We start from the raw sequence: 16,465 nt of genomic DNA, 5'->3' as shown, positions 1-16,465 counted from the left end.
AAATGTCCTTTAAATATTACTCAAGTATACATGAATTTTGAGCCATAATCCTCATACCATAAGAGCTGTATCCACTTATTCATGCTCTATCTTACTATTTATCTATGAGTATATGATTTTTACTTATTTAACTGAAAAACATTCATAACACAAACAGTAATTCTCCCATAGAAGTAACTATTTTAAAGAACAAATACTAGAACAGGTGCAGACAGACTAGAATCCTTAACTGCCGAGGGACTGGAAAAACGATCCAGCGCTGGGGAAAGCCCTATGCGCTTCCTCAAATGAATGGGAACCCAGGAATTCCTTTACTTGGTGAGTACTCTACAGAAGAGGTGAGAGAAGGGAGGGAGCAGGAGAACTGATTGCACAGCTCATTTTAAAGGCAATTTAACCATGGGGGGAAGTGCTCTAAGACAGATGTGTTGCTGGTTGTATAACTCCCCTTGATAAGACTGAACAATTGAACTATGCAATTGTATGATATAAAAATTACATGCCAATAAAACTGTTGGAAAAACAAGGAAGTACAATCCACAACAAGAGCAGATATCAGCACACACATGTCCATCACAGTACTATTCATAAAAACAGAAAGTTTGAAGTAACCTAAATGCCCAACAGTGTAGGAATAGAGAAATTAACTCTGGTACATGCTCACAGTGGATTAATGTAATGCTAAAGAATCATGATGAAACTGAAACCCTTCATGCCCTGGGTGGACTTGGAGAACATGCTGAGTGAAGTCAGTAGATCATAAAAGGGCAAATATTGTATAAGGCCACTGTTATAAAATAAAAGCAAGATAAAGGTTTTCAAAGCTAAAGAAAAAGACTTTGCTGGTTACCGGGGATTAGAGGAAAAGGGAGAGAAGGGGAAGCAATATGCTAGGGAGGGTAGACTGGTGTTAACTTGGATGAAAGAAGATAATATTCTACAGGAAAGAGAAGGAGACAAAAAGAGGCAAGGGGAATATGTCAAGATATTGAGAGGCTTGTCAAATTGGTTAATTTGTTGAAACAAAAATGATCTGATATGTAAAGTCCCACTTAATTCACAAAAGGTAGTTTTTCTTAAAAAAAATCAACTTTTTTTAAACAAAAATTTGATTTGCACTTAATGTTGGAAACAATGTGACTTTTATAATGAAAATCCTTACTCAGTGAGTTACACCAGTAAAGAAGGAATAATCCAAATAGTATTTAATAGCACTATTTTACTACTGAAACTTTCCCCCCATGAATCTCTGTGAAATTCGGGGGGGGGGGGCACACGGGGGATTGTTTATTAGGTATACTTAAATTTAATTTGGGGAATTATACAATAACTTGTTAAAAAGAATAGTATTTATCCTACATAAAATAATGAAATGTGTTACTTAACCATTGAGCTTTTTTGCTGAATTGCAGCCATATTTCTGCCAGTTCAAGTGATGATCTATATATGAGGGATTAATCTGACACAAGACGGTGAAGCTTAATCCTTCAGTATATCATAATCTATTTACTCTGCATGCTAAGAGGATTTCAGATTTTAAAATTATACAGGAAGTGATGGAGGAATGTACATAGAACAAGAGTGATTTTCCTAAAATCTAAATTTTATAACTATGTATCATAAACTGACTTTATTTTTAAATGTCACATACATAATTAACTTTAAAGGGTGGAATGGCACTCATTTGGCAAAATTTATAAAATAAATAAAATCTTTAATATTGAGATTCATTATGGAAGTGCTATGTTGAAGTCATATCACTTTATGAAGTTACCACTACAAAGAGAAAAGACAAGCTTGCGTAACTTACAAGGGGAATAGAAGATACATCAGACTGAAAAGAAGATCCCCTTGCTTTACCCTTTTACTTTGCAATTATTCACAATACATAGAGAAATAAAAGTATGCATGACAGGTACCAGATGTGCAATAATTTCCTGCCCTGCTTACAATCTTGGAGGTGTTGAATCCCTTATACCATTTGACCCTACTCCTTTACTTCCAACCATATTCTCAAACCACAGATGAATGAAGCAACCCAATTCTCTCTTTCTTGGGGACTTGGAATTAGAATATGGACACAGAATTTTGTCACGGTGGACCAGAGCTCATGGTCTCTGGGTCTGATGCTATTAAATTTTGAGGTCATGATAGACGATATAAAAGTAAAGGTGTAATCAGGGGACTTAAAGAACAAAAAGAGAGAAACAACATGCAAAGAAATATAACAAACCAGCTGATCCCAGAGAGATGTTTCCGTGAGGCTGCCAGCAATTGAATGCAATTGCTTTGAAGATACAACTTTCTCACCCTTTCTTCGGGTCTTTTGAACCTATTTTTACTTTTTAAAATTTTCCTATTTTTACTTTTACAACCAGATGTGCCTTATTATGACAATGAGTCACAAAAGTATTTGATACAAAGTTTTGCGAAATAAAGACTTTGAAAAACATGACAGAATGAAACAACACACAATCTCTTTCGAATTCTCGACTACCAGTAATTGCTGCTAGCTGCTCTTTCAAGGAGCACTGGTGGTACTGTAGGGAAGCAAGTATTGGATTGCTACCACCACAAGTTGTCAGTTCTAACCTACTAGCCATCCGAAGGTAGAAAGATGTAAAGACTTATAGCTTCAGAAACCTTATATAAGGTCATTGTGAGTTGGAATCAACTCAGCAGTAGGGTTGTGTTCTCTCTTTAAGCCGCCTTTTCACCCAATTTCTGACATTGCTTTTCCTATTTTGTCACACAGCTACTCAAATAGTTGTGGTCCCTAAGTAGCCCTCCAGGGATGCTCCACACGGTTTCCTGTGCTAGGATAGCCCAGTTTCTCAATGGCTACAGGTAGTTTTTGTGCCTCTAGGCCATCATTAATATCATGTGCAAGTGAAATTTTGCTGAAGATCATCCAACAACAGATGCAGCAGGACAGGTGACAGGGAGCTGCCAGGGGTCCAAACTGAATTCAAAAGAAAACATGGAATGAAAGATATCATTTCTGATATCCGATGGATCTTAGCTGCGAGAAGAAAGTACCAGAAAGATGTTTACTCTTATTATCAATACTATATACAATGTTGCAGCACATAGTTTGTGATGTCATTTTTCTCATGCCAAAAACCTCTCAAAATAAAGAACAGATATATAAAAATACAAAAAAAAAGACGTTTACCTGTGTTTTGTTGACTATGCCAAGGCATTCAACTGTGTGAATTTTAAAAACAATGGCTAGTCTTGAGAACAATGGGAATTCCAGAACACTTCATTGGACTCATGTGGAACTTGTACATTGGTTAAGAGGCAGTTGTGTGAACAGAACAAGAAGCACTGCATGGTTCAAAATCAGGAAAGGTATGCACCAGGGTTGCATCTTCTCAGCATACTTATTCAATCTGAATGCTGAGAAACTAATTAGAGAGAACTGAATCATACGAAAAAGAATGAAGCATCAGGACTGAAAGACGATATATTTACAACCAGCAATATGCAGATGATATAACCTAGCTTGCTGGAAAGTGAGGAGGACTTGAAGCACTTGCTGATGAAGATTAAGAATTACAGTCTTTGATATGGATTACAACTCAATGTAATGAAGACCAAAATTTTCACAACTGTACCAACAAGTAATATAACAAACAGAGAAAAGACCAAATTTGTCAAGGATTTTGTCTTGCTTGGATTCACAATCAATGCTCACTGAAGCAGCAGGCAAGAGAACAAGTAACATATGCCTTGGGCAACTCAACCTTCCTAAGGCCTCAACCTTTAATACAGTTCCTCCTGTTGTGATGACCCCCCAAGTATAAAACTATCTTCATTGCTACTTCATCACTGTAATTTTGCTACTGCTATAAATTGGGCAACCCCTGTGTAAGGGTCGTTTGACCCCCTGAAGGGGTCACGACCCATAAGTTGAGAACAGTTGCTTTAGAGGGTTGAAAAGCAGGGAGGTTACTTTGAAGCCTAAGGTGCACTTGCTTAATCTAAGATATGGTTATTTTCAATCACATCATATGCATGCGAGAGTTGGGCATTGAAGAAGGAAGACCAAAGAATCCATGCATTTAAAGTGCAGTGAGGGAGAAGAATACTCCAAGTACCACGGTGTGTTACACCTGGTGGACTAAGAAACAAATCCAAGGACACTCATGTATGTGAAAGAAAGAGCTTTCCTGATGGCCCCCAGCTATTAAAAGATACAGAAAACAGAATTACAATGAACAGATCTAGTGGATGGTGTAAGATACAGCAACAATAATAATAAGATATAAAAATGAGTTTCCCTGGGGCGTAACATGGGGGAGGAGAAAAAGGGGAGCTGATATCAAAGAGTTCAAGAAGAAAGAAAATGTCTGAAACTGATGGTGACAGCAATTGTACAATAATGCTTGATGTAACTGAATTATGGAATGTTACACTATCTGTAAGAGCTCCCCCCAAAATGATAAATAAATAAAAGAGCTTTATGCCAAAGAGTAATGATACATTAAGAAAACATCCCAGCCCAAGTCCAATGTTAGCCCATAAAGTCAAATACTAATCCATAACTTCCTCTTCAGACTCAAATAGCCACTTGCAATGATGCCAAATGCAGGAAGATCACGGGCCAGTGGGTGACAAGTCTTGAGGATCCAGTGGCGGTGGAAGCATCTCAGTGCTGGCACAGGTCTCCATGTGGCTGCTCCAGTTCTCCGAGTGTGGCTCCTCAATAGGAAGGTGAAGCAGAGAAAGAAAGTGGGTGACCTACCTCTTCTGATGGCAGAATGAAGAAAGAGGAAGTTTTCAGAATCCACATGGAAGCATCATCAGACTGTGACCTTATTGACAGGCTAAACTCCACCTTTATACTTATCAGGTTGACAAGAAATTATGTAACTACCACACATAGACGGCTAAAAGGACAAACTGATCTGTTGTGGAAGAAATACAGGAAGAGTGCTCCTTGGAAGGAAAGGATGGTGAGACTTCATCTTCCACACTTTGGACGTGTAGTCAGGAGAGACCAGCCCTGGAGGAGGTCATCACGTTTGGTCATGTGGAGGGAAGGTGAAGAAGAGGAAGGCCCTCCCTGAGACAGATGGACACAGTAGCTGCATCAGCGGGCTCAAGCACAGAAACAATTGTGAGGACGGTATAGGACTACGCAGTGCTTCGTTTGTTTCTGTGGGTTGGAGCCGACTCAATGGCACCTAACAATAACAACATGTTCCATGCATCTAGTCAGTATTTTATTGTGTTTATTAGAATATCATTATCTTCCTAACCTCAATAAAATATTAAGATTTGAAGATATATCCAAGTATTTTATTTTCACTTCCACATTGTCATCATGGAACAGGCACCACTTATGGACTCTGGCGTTCACTTCTGCCTACCAGAGCCCCTGTAGCTGATGTGGTGTTAGGCGGTAAAAGAAATGAGTCTCTTTGAGGTTTACAAGCCTTGCACCAGGGTCAAGCTTAGGAAGCAAAGCACAAGATTTCTTCACTGACTCCTCCTGGTAGCCCCGCATGTTGATGCACAACCATTTCAGCTGGCCTTACCCTCCATGTCCTCAGAAATTTTATGTCAATGTCCCTGCCCAAGAAAATAAGTCCATCTCTCCTCTAACTTTAACTTCTCCTTCACAGGTAAAGGACGAGGCCAAAAGTATTGCTATAAAATCATAGCAATCTTTAGGAACTGATACCCAGGAGATCAAGAAGAAAGGAAATGTTTTCAAACTGTTTTGGGAGCAACTGTACAACTCTGCTTAATATGATTGAACTATGGAATAGTATAATGTCTGGATTACCTCCCAGTAAAGTGGTTTTGGAGGAAAATTATAGCTATCGTTATTAAAGTTTAAAAATGTGAAGCTATTATTTCTGACCTATCCTCCTGTACCTATCCTGTACACATCTGAAAGCAATTATTTCCATCTAGCCCTTCCCTGAAATAATTATTCATTCTTTGATTGACACTACATCAAAATGGCAACTTTGGTATCCTCGAGGGCCTCAAATCACAGTCCTTTGATATATCCTTTGAATTTTGAGAATGTGAGTAAGTCTGAGGGACAAACAGGGATATAGAGTAGATGGGGTTAGGTTTCCCAACAAAATTATAGGGCAGCCCTTGCCACCCCTGAAGGATGAGCCAGTGCATTGTCATAATAGCAAACAAAAAACCATTGGTGCATCTTTCCTGACCTTTTTCTCATCAATACATCATTTAATTTTCTTAAAACTTCCTAAGTCTCCATGATCATCCCCCGAACAGTTGCCATAACCTTATGACCTACTTTCTCTGCCTTGAATTTAACTGACTATACAGATTCCCTCAGGAATCTTATTTTTAAAGGCACCATAGTGAGACTAAGAGAAGCATATTATTGAGAGAATTTGTCTATAGCCATCCACTGATCACAGAGGCATATTTAAACACATTTTGTTTGGAATAAACCCATGAATGTATGAGCTGAAACACCAGTAGCAATACTGTTTTATTTATCCTTATGTATTTCAAAATTGTCTAAAATTTTGCCCTTCCTCTCAGGAAATGCTGAACATTATTGTACAGATGCCATTATGAGGTAAGAACATCTGACAGTATTAAGACTTGGAATGTGTGAATGTTAACTTGAAATAAATAAAATTATCAAAAGTTATAATAGCTCAAGTGTTGTCGTCACCCTCTTATTAAAAAGCATTTACCTTTATTAGGGCAGCTTTAAAAAATGGATGCAACTAGTTTTTTGTAACACACACCCTAGTTTCTGTGGGTGTGAGATAAGTCACAGTTTAAGACTGAGATTTTGGATCTTCTATAATTCCAACAGCCATATATCTGAATTCTGGCACTACTTTAGTTATAAATATCCTGCCAAAAATAATGATACAAAAACTGGCAGAGGTACTGATTTGTCTGTCAAGAAAATCTTTTCAAGATAATATAACATTTTAAAATTTCCTAGTCAGCACTTAAAACTTTCAAATGTTTCTAAGCAAAATAGGTTGATTAACATGAACTACAATTTAGTAGCAGCAAATTCCCAACCTTTTATTATACCTTCACAAATGATTAAGACTCCATTTAATAGTTTAATAAGATATTAAAATTCACATGTAAGAGGTAAGCTCATTGGTGTTGCTGCTGTTAGGTGCCCTTGTGTCAGTTTGGAGTCACAGTGACATTAAGAGTTGAACAGAATGAAACACTGCCCAGTCCTAAGCCATCCTCAAAATCTCTGATGTGGTTGAGCCCACTGTTGCAGACACTATGTCAGCCAATCTCCTTAAGGGTAAATTCCCCATTTTTGTTGAGCTTTTACTTTACCAAGCATGCTCTTTTCTAAAATACATGAGACAAAGTCTCACAATTCTCCTTTCTTAGGAGCATTCTGACAAAATAAATTATTCAGTCTTCTGCCAGTATGTTTAATCTTCTTAGCCAAAACCGTAACTCAAAGGCATCAGTTTTTCTTCAGTCTTCCTCACTCGTTAGCATTGGTATGCATATGAAGCAACTGAAAACACCATGACTTCATTCAGGCACACCTTAGTGCTCAAACTGACATCTTTGCTTTTTAATACTTTATAAATGTCTTTTGCAGAGAATTTGCCCAATGCAAGATGTTAAACTTCATGACTGCTGCTTCTATGGGCACTGATAATAGATCCAAGTAAAATTAAATCCTTGACAACTTCAATCTTTTCTCTTTTTATCATGATGTTGCTTATTCGTCTGGTTATGAAGATTTGTTTTCTTTACTTTTAATTACAATAAAGCCTACTGTCTTTGATCTTCAAAAGTAAATGCTTCAAGTCTCTGTGTTCAGCAAGCAAGACTGTATCATCTGCACACTGCAGGCTGTTAATGAGCCTTCCTCTAATCCTGAAGACACATTCTTCTTCATTTAGTTCAGCTTTTCAGGTTATTTGCTCAGACTGAGTAAGTATGGTGAAAGGATACAACCCTGACATGCACTCTTTCTGACTTTAAAACAGGCAACATCCCCTAATTCTATTCAACTGTTGCCTCATACTCTATGTACAGGTTCAGTATGAACCCAATTAAGCATTCTGGAATTTCCCGTTCTTCACAATGTTATACACAGTTTGTTATAGTATACACATCAAGTACCTGTACAGAGTCAATAAGACACAGGAAACATGTTTATGGTATTCTCTGATTTCAACAAAGATCCATCTGTTATTTAAGATATAACTGAGTTTAATATAAATATGTTTTAGTAATTCACACACCATAGTTACACATATTACCTATTCCTCCCCACCCCTGGCCTCAATCTAAAATAATTTCCAGATATGATAGGGGTCTGTAACAGTTTTCAGCCAATTAGTAATTTTGAACTTGGACATGCTCTGAGGTGGTCTTGAAGTAAACCATAGAGGTCAGAGGGAATTTAGGACTGTAAAAAATAAGCTACAGCCTGCCTTTCAGATTACAAAAAAAAAAAAATCAAAACCCAATTGCTCTGGACATTTTATTCCATTTATCTCAGCCATTCAGACAACAAAATTGACCATTCTCATTCATCACTGATTTGGTCATCTCACATTCCAGAATACTGTTGTTGGTGATGGTAGGTGCCACTGAATTGGTTCCGATTCATAGCAAAAGTCTATGTAAAAAGAATGAACCACAACCCCAGTCCTGTGATACCTGCACATTATTCTGTTTGGTTCCATTATTGTTGTAGCCATTCTGTCAATCCATCTTGTTGAGGGACTTGCTCTTTTTCATTGACTAGTTTACCAAGCATAAGGTCCTTTCCCAGAATTGGTTCCTCCTGGTAACATGTCCAAAATATGTGAGACAATGTCTTGCCATTCTCCATTCTAAGGAGCATTCTGTCTGTACATCTTCCAAGACAGATTTCTTGTTCTTCTAGTAGTGCAAGCTTTCAGTATTCTTCACTAATACCATAATTCAAATGCATCAATTCCTTATTGGTCTTTATTCATTGTCCAACTTTCACATATAGATGAGGGGGTTGAGCATAACATGGCTTGGGTCAAGTGCGCCTTACTACTCAAAGTGACATCTTTGCTCTTAAATACTTTAAACGTTTTTTTGCAGCATGTTTGCCTAGCATAATACGTTGTTTGAATTCTTGACTGCTGCTTCCATGACCACTGATTGTGGATCCACCTAAAATGGAACCCCTAACAACTTCATTTTATTTTTCTCTGTAAATCATGCTGTTGTTTATTGGTACAATTGTAAAGACTTTTGTTTACATTGAGTTGTAATCCAGGTTGAAGGCTGTAGTCTTTGATCTTTATAAGCAAGTCACTGAAGTCCTCCTCATTTTCAGCAAGCAACTTGGTTTCATCTGCATATCACAAGCTATTAATGGGCCTTCCCCAAATTCTGATGCTAAATTCTTTTTCATATCATCCAGCTTCTCCAGTTATTTGTGCAACATACAGATGGAGTAAATATGATGAAAGGATACAACCCTGAGGCCTACCTTTCCTGATTTAAAATAATTTAGTATCCAAGTGTTGTGGAATTCCCATACTTCATAATTTATTATGGTCCACACAGTTAAATACCTTTGCATAATAAACAATAAAACACAAATAAGCTTTCTCCTGTATTCTCTGCTTTCAGCCAAGACTCATCTGAAGTCAGCAATAGTATCACCCATTCCATATTCTTTTCAAAATTGACTAGAATTTCTGCCAGTTTTTCGTCAATGTACTGCTCCCACCATTTTTTATTATCTGTTTTTAAATTTACATGCATGTGACATTAATGGTACTACTTAATAATGTCTTCATCTTGTTGGATCACCTTTCTTTGGAATGGGCATAAATATGAACTTCTTCCAGTTGAGTGATCAGGTAGTCGTCCCTCAAATTCCTTAGCATCCACTAGCGAGTGCTTCCAAAGTTGCAGCAGTTCGCTGCAGCATTTCAACAGGTATTCTGTCAATTCTTGAAGCCTGGGTTTTCACAGTTGATACCTAAGATTACAGTTCTGCCTATCAGTAGTTTATACAAAGGGGCTTTACAAAGTTCATGAAAATGTTCCATTATTGTTTAATTAGATTTTCCATGAATTTTTTAAGCCTCCTTAAACAGTCTTCCATGGAAGATTTTTTTTTGTTTGTTGTTGTTTTATTTTTTTAATCATTTTATTGGGGGCTCATATAACTCATCACAATCCATACATACATCAATTGTATAAAGCACATTTGTACATTCGTTACCCTCATCATTCTCAAAACGAGTTTTTTTTTAAGTGAATAACATACTACTCTGAGGAAACAAATCCAGTCAAATATTGATGGATCAACTGACTCAAAGATGCTAATGTAAACTTTCAGAAAATAATAGTAAGCAGAAATGAGGGAAACAGTCATCAATCATCACATAAGTTTCATCACCCTAAGGATTACTCTAACTCAATGTAACAGGCCTATTGCTTAAAGGAAAGTTCAGTTTGCAGCACAGATTTAGTTGTAGCAGATGTAATCACAACAGATTTTTATATTATTCACAAATCATCCTTTATTTTTTACATTCATTTGTAAATCAATGAATATGAAATCATGACTAAATATTTATAGCATTAAATGCTAACTCAAGTTGCCATATGTGAACAAATGAACAGCTCTATGAATTGGATAACCTATGTCCCACTTGGCCAGGTCACTCTGTTTACACCAGATATCCAGGAAAAATTGTTAATAGCATTTCTTTCCACTCTTGAAGTATGGGTGATATATTACACAGCACCATTAAAGATGAAGCTGACATATAGGAAATCTTTATAAACTACATTTCTTATTGTTGCTTCATGCTTATTTCTAAGTTACAAGAATACCCATTATATTCGAACACCCAGAACTGCTCACACTTTCAAGACAGTTAGAAATCACCTCCTAGTGTTTGGGTGCTTTGGGGGTGTCCCTGAGCCTACATCTGCCTCAACATCTTGTCACCTGCTTATCAACTCCATCCTATTTTTATCCCATAGTTTGTCTTGTTGTTTATCTCATGTTTCCTCATTCAAAGCAAGTTGATGAGAAGTATATCCCAAATATGAAAGACAATTATCTAAATGTGGAAGATTCCACTTTATAAAAAATAAGCTTGAAACCATGGTTTTATTTGGACAAATATGGTAAAATCAAAATTACTTGAATTCATTGTCTATTTTTTTTTCATTGTCTATTTATATAGCACACAGGCACTTAGCTAGGCTCTAGGGGTAAAATGATGAACTATCATATAAGAATATGTGTTAAACATTAACAATAGCTAACATTTTTCAAACATATGTGCCACACACTCTTCTAAGCACTCACACATGCTCCCAGCGACCTTATGAGGTAACTGCTATTCTTTTCATTTTACAGAAAAATAAGCTGAGGTTTTGGGAGAGTAAATAACTTGCAAAGGAGAATTCTGGAATCCGTACTCTCAATCATTATTCTGCCATTAAGAGTATTTACAGCTAGGCCTTTGGTGATCCAGGGTCTCAGGAATGCCTAACCGGAGACCTGAAGTTTCAGTAAGAATTTGGTATATATGGGTATAAATAAAAATATTAATTACACATTCCTAATAGACAGTGCAGTATTTGCAAAAGGTCTGCAAGTAAGGAAAAAGCAGACTGCAATGAAGGAATTTCAAGCAACTGAGTAAAGGTAAGACTTAACGTCCATGGTAAGTTGCCAAAGATGATACTGGGGTATTACCTATAACAGATAGAAGTTTTGTGTGAGTTTTCTCCATTGTGAAATAAACCATCTGAAGCGCCACTACCTTCAAGTTGATTCTGACACACAGGAAACCCTAGAAACAGGGTAGAATTGCTCCTTTGTTTCCGAGACTTTACATCTTTACTGGAGAAGACAGCCTCATTTCTCACCTGTGGAGCAGCTGGTGAGTTTGAATCCAGGTCTTCTGGTTAGCAGCTCAGTACATATTCCATTACACCACCAAGTGACTTAAAACAAACAACCATTTTCTTATTTCTATTTCTGGATTGACAGGGTCATGTAGGTTTGTGATGTCACCTGGAGCTGCAGTTATCTAGGAGTTTGATGAACACGGAACATTTAAGATGACTAACTTATGGGTCTGGCATCTTGGTGGGGACACCTGAAAGGCTGGGCTCACTGGGATGGTGGATGTCTGGGTCTTTCTCTCCATGTAGCCTCAGGCACTATATCCATGTGCTCCTCCTGTGGAGTAGCTGGACTTACTTCTTTTCCCTTTGGAGCGCCCCAAAGAGAAAAATTTGGAGCTATCAGGCATTTTTAAGAGTGAAGCTAGAGATAATTCTCTGTCACTTCTGCCACATTCCTTTACTTAAAATGAGTGAAGGGGCTAGCTCATATTCAGTATGGGATGGGACTATAGAACAGTACAAATTCTGGGAAAGGCAGTTCTTCAGAGGTCATCTTTACATACTAGTACAATAAATATTATACACAGTAGAAAAGCTGGGAAAATAAACAGATGAAAGATTATTGTAATAAAGCAGATTAGCTTTTATACATATTTAAATTTAAGATATAGAAAGGTACATAAAATTAATAGCTTTTATGTGATGAAATTAATTTTACACATGACAATAGGAGTTGAGGAAGAACCCATGGGATGACTCTCTGGTTTCCTTTATTGTGACCTTGGGTTAATAAGGTTATAATTAACTGATAAAAGAATAGAATATAGTAACAGATGTGATGGCAGAAGTATTGTGATTTGTCAATTAGACAGATAAAAATGAAAGCGAGAGTAGATAAATTACCTAGACAAAGTGTGTAAAATGAGAAGATAGGCCAGGGTGGGAGTATAAAGGAGCGTCAATATTTAATGGACAAGAGAAAAGAGGGAGCAACCAAGAAGACAAAAAAGAAGTGGCACATTGAGGGAGAAGGCGACACAGTCAATTGGTTTAACATGGTTCATAAGGACATGGTTCTACATTCTAGTTGGGTTAGTATCATCTGGGATCTTACAAACTGACTGGCCATCTGACATACATACTTGTCTGGAGCAAAAGAGAAAGAAGGAAACCAATGACTCACAGAAGAAACTAATCTACAGGGCTGATAACTCACAAGAACCACAGCCTCATCTATCCTGAGACAAGAGCTAGATGGTCCCTACTGCCATCAACAGCCATTCTGAACAGGCACACAGTAGATCGTGCCATATTGAACAAGAGAACAAGCCTCAAATTTCTAAAGAAGGCTAAATGTTCAGGGCTGGTAGAAACTACTCAACTCTCAAATCAAACCAATTGCTAACAAGTCAATTCTGACTCAGAGCAACCCTACAGGGGCAAGATAGGAGTGCTCCCTACCCCTTGTATAAGTTTTTACGAGAACAAAAAGGTTCCTCCATCTCCTGAGAAGCAACTGATACACCTGAGCTGCTGACATTAGAGTGTACAGCCCAGCACATGATCCACCCTGCCACTAGGGCCTCAAAAAAATGCCATCTTGGAATCTTCAAGCTTGGAAATGAAACTTTTCCCAGATGCCACCTGTTAAATAATACACTGGCATATAAGGAAATAATATCAACTATGAGTACTATCTTCCTTTAAATATGCATACATGAGAGACCAAATGGTCAATATTTACCATAAAGTTAAGAAGAGAGGTCAGTGGAGGAGGATAGCAGAGATGCCAGATGGAAGGAAGCAGACCACTAGAACGAAAATAATGAGAATGTCAGCACATTCTGGAAATACAATCAATGTAAGTGAATAATATGTATAGAAATGGTTACATGGAAAACACTTTGCTCAATATTTTGAAATTAATTTTAAAATAATTTAATTTTAAAATCTTAATTTAAAAAATAATTTTAAAAGCAGTAGCAGCATAGAATAAAACGGGGGGGGGCAAAGTGCCATAAATACCAAAAAGAAGGAGGGGAAAGAGGGGCTGATATTCAACGTATGTGCAAATTGTGCTTGATGCAACTGATCTATAGATTGTTATATTAAAGCTGTAAGAACCCCAATAAAATGATTTTTTAATGTTACGAAAATGATGGCAACATATATAAACATGCTTGATACAATTGATGTATGGATTGTTATATAGAAGCTGTAAGAACTCCAATAAAATCTTAATAAATAAATAGAACCCCCCAAATCTAAGAAGGGTGAAAGTGTTTCACAGGACACCAGCAGTATCAAATTCTATCAACCAAAATATGGAACACAGGAAGCATCAAAAAAAGACAGGAGGAATAGAGTAACTGTAACAAAAAATATGCAAGCATTTCAGGAGGTAGCACATGATCAAGAGCCAATGACATGGAAGGCAAAAGTGCACACGGCACTGAGGGCATTGCTCCAAAAAACGGCTCCGATAACGGATAGAACCCCAGTCAACATGTTCCAACAAAAGGATGTAACAAATGGTGGCACTCATTCATCTACACCAAAAAACTGGCAAGATAGCTACCTGGCCAATTAACTGGCATGTTTTGTTTTTATTGTAAAAAAACAAAAATAGGTGACACAACAGAGTGCAGAAATTATCCAAAATATCATTAATATCACATGCCAATTAAAAATTGGCTGAAAACAATTCAAAAACGGTTATAAGCAGCACATCAACAGAGAGCAGCCAGAAATTAGAGTTGGCTTCAGAAAAAGATGTAGAATAAGGAATATCACTACTGATAACAGAATATCTGGATTGAAAGCAGAAAAGGCCAGAAAGATGTTTTATTGACTATGCCAGAGTATTATAATGTGTAAATCCTAACAAATCATCAATAACATTGTGAAGAGTGATAGTTATAGAAAATGTCATCATGCACCTAAGGAACCTATATGTACACCAAAAGGTCAGTCTTCCAAACAGAACAAGGGATTGCTCTACAGTTTAAATTCAGGAAAGGTCTGAGTCAGTCAGGGTGGTATCCTTTCACCATTCTTCTTCTATCTGTGTGCTCAACAAATAATCTGAGCTTCTGAACTCTATCAAGAACATAGCAACAGGATTAAAGGAATAGGGAAGACTCATTAACAACCTGCAATATGCAGATGATGCACCTTTGCTCCTTAAAGACAACTTGAAGCACTTAGTGATGAAGATCAAAGACATTAACTCTGTGAAGAAAATAAATATCCACATAATCAGACTAATACGCAACATCATAATAGAAAAAAGATTACGGTTGTCAAATATTTTATTTTACATGGGTCCATAATCAATGCCCATGGAAGCAGCAGTAAAGTAAAACGTATTGCATTAAGCAAATCTGCTGCAAAAGGTCTCTTTATTGTGTTAGAAACAAAGATGTCACTTTGGGGATTAGGTTGCACAAGGATTATGACACAAGCCATGGAATTTTTTTAATGAAAAATTGGACAATGACCAATTTAAGGTCATTTAAGGAGGACCAAAAAAAAGAGTAATGCCTTTGAGTTATGGCATTGGAAGATAATATTGAAAGTACCATGGGCTACCAGAATAAATCTGTCTTGGACGACGTGAAGCCAGAATGCTTCTTTAAAAGATTTCGTCTCACATTGAACATGTTATTAAGAGAGACCAATCTCTGGAGAAGGACATCATGGTTGGTCAATGAAAGAGGAGACCCTCAACATCGACTGACCCATTAGCTACAACAAAGGGCTCAAACATAACAACAGTGAGGACGAGGCAGTGTTCTGTTGCATATAAATCACTATTAAGTCAGAACTGACTAGACAGCATTTAATAATATTAAATACCAAACATGCTCTGGTGGTGCATGGGTTAAAGTGCTCAGTTACTACACACCAAAAGTCAGCAATTCAGATCCACCAGGCCCTTCATAAGAGAAAGATATGCTTCTGTGAAAATTACTGGCTTAGAAATACTATGTAGGTGTACAAGTAAATGTGGTGAAGAAAGCTGATGGTGCCCGGCTATCAAAAGAGATAGTGTCTGGGGTCTTAAAGGTTTGAAGATAAACAAGCGGCCATCTAGCTCAGAAGTAATAAAGCCCACATCGAAGAACACACCAGCCAGTGTGATCACGTGGTCCCAAAGGGATCAGTTATCAGGCATCAAAGGACAAAAAATCATATCATTGGCTGCACACCTCCATGATACAATCGTCGAAGACAAATGGGTGCATAAGCAAATGTGGAGAAGAAAGCTGATGGTACCCGGCTGTCAAAAGAGATAAGTGTCTGGGGTCTTAAAGGCTTGAAGGTGAACAAGCAGCCATCTTGCTCAGAAGCAACAAAGCCCACATGGAAGAAGCACACCAGCCTGTGCAATCATGAGGTGTCAAAGGGATCGGGGATAAGGCATCATCAAAAAAAAAAAATCCTACCATAGTGAATGAAGGGGGAAGTGCAGAGTGGAGACCCAAAGCCCATTTGTCGGCCACTGGAGATCCCCCTCACAGAGGGGTCTAGGAGAGGAGATGAGTCAGTCATGGTGCGCTATAGCACCGATGAAGAATACAGCTTTCCC

The sequence above is a fragment of the Tenrec ecaudatus genome, chromosome 17 (genome assembly GCF_050624435.1).
Source record: "Tenrec ecaudatus isolate mTenEca1 chromosome 17, mTenEca1.hap1, whole genome shotgun sequence".
Taxonomy (NCBI): Eukaryota; Metazoa; Chordata; class Mammalia; order Afrosoricida; family Tenrecidae; genus Tenrec; species Tenrec ecaudatus.
The sequence above is the reverse complement of the archived record's forward strand: the minus strand, read 5'-3'. Positions refer to the sequence as shown.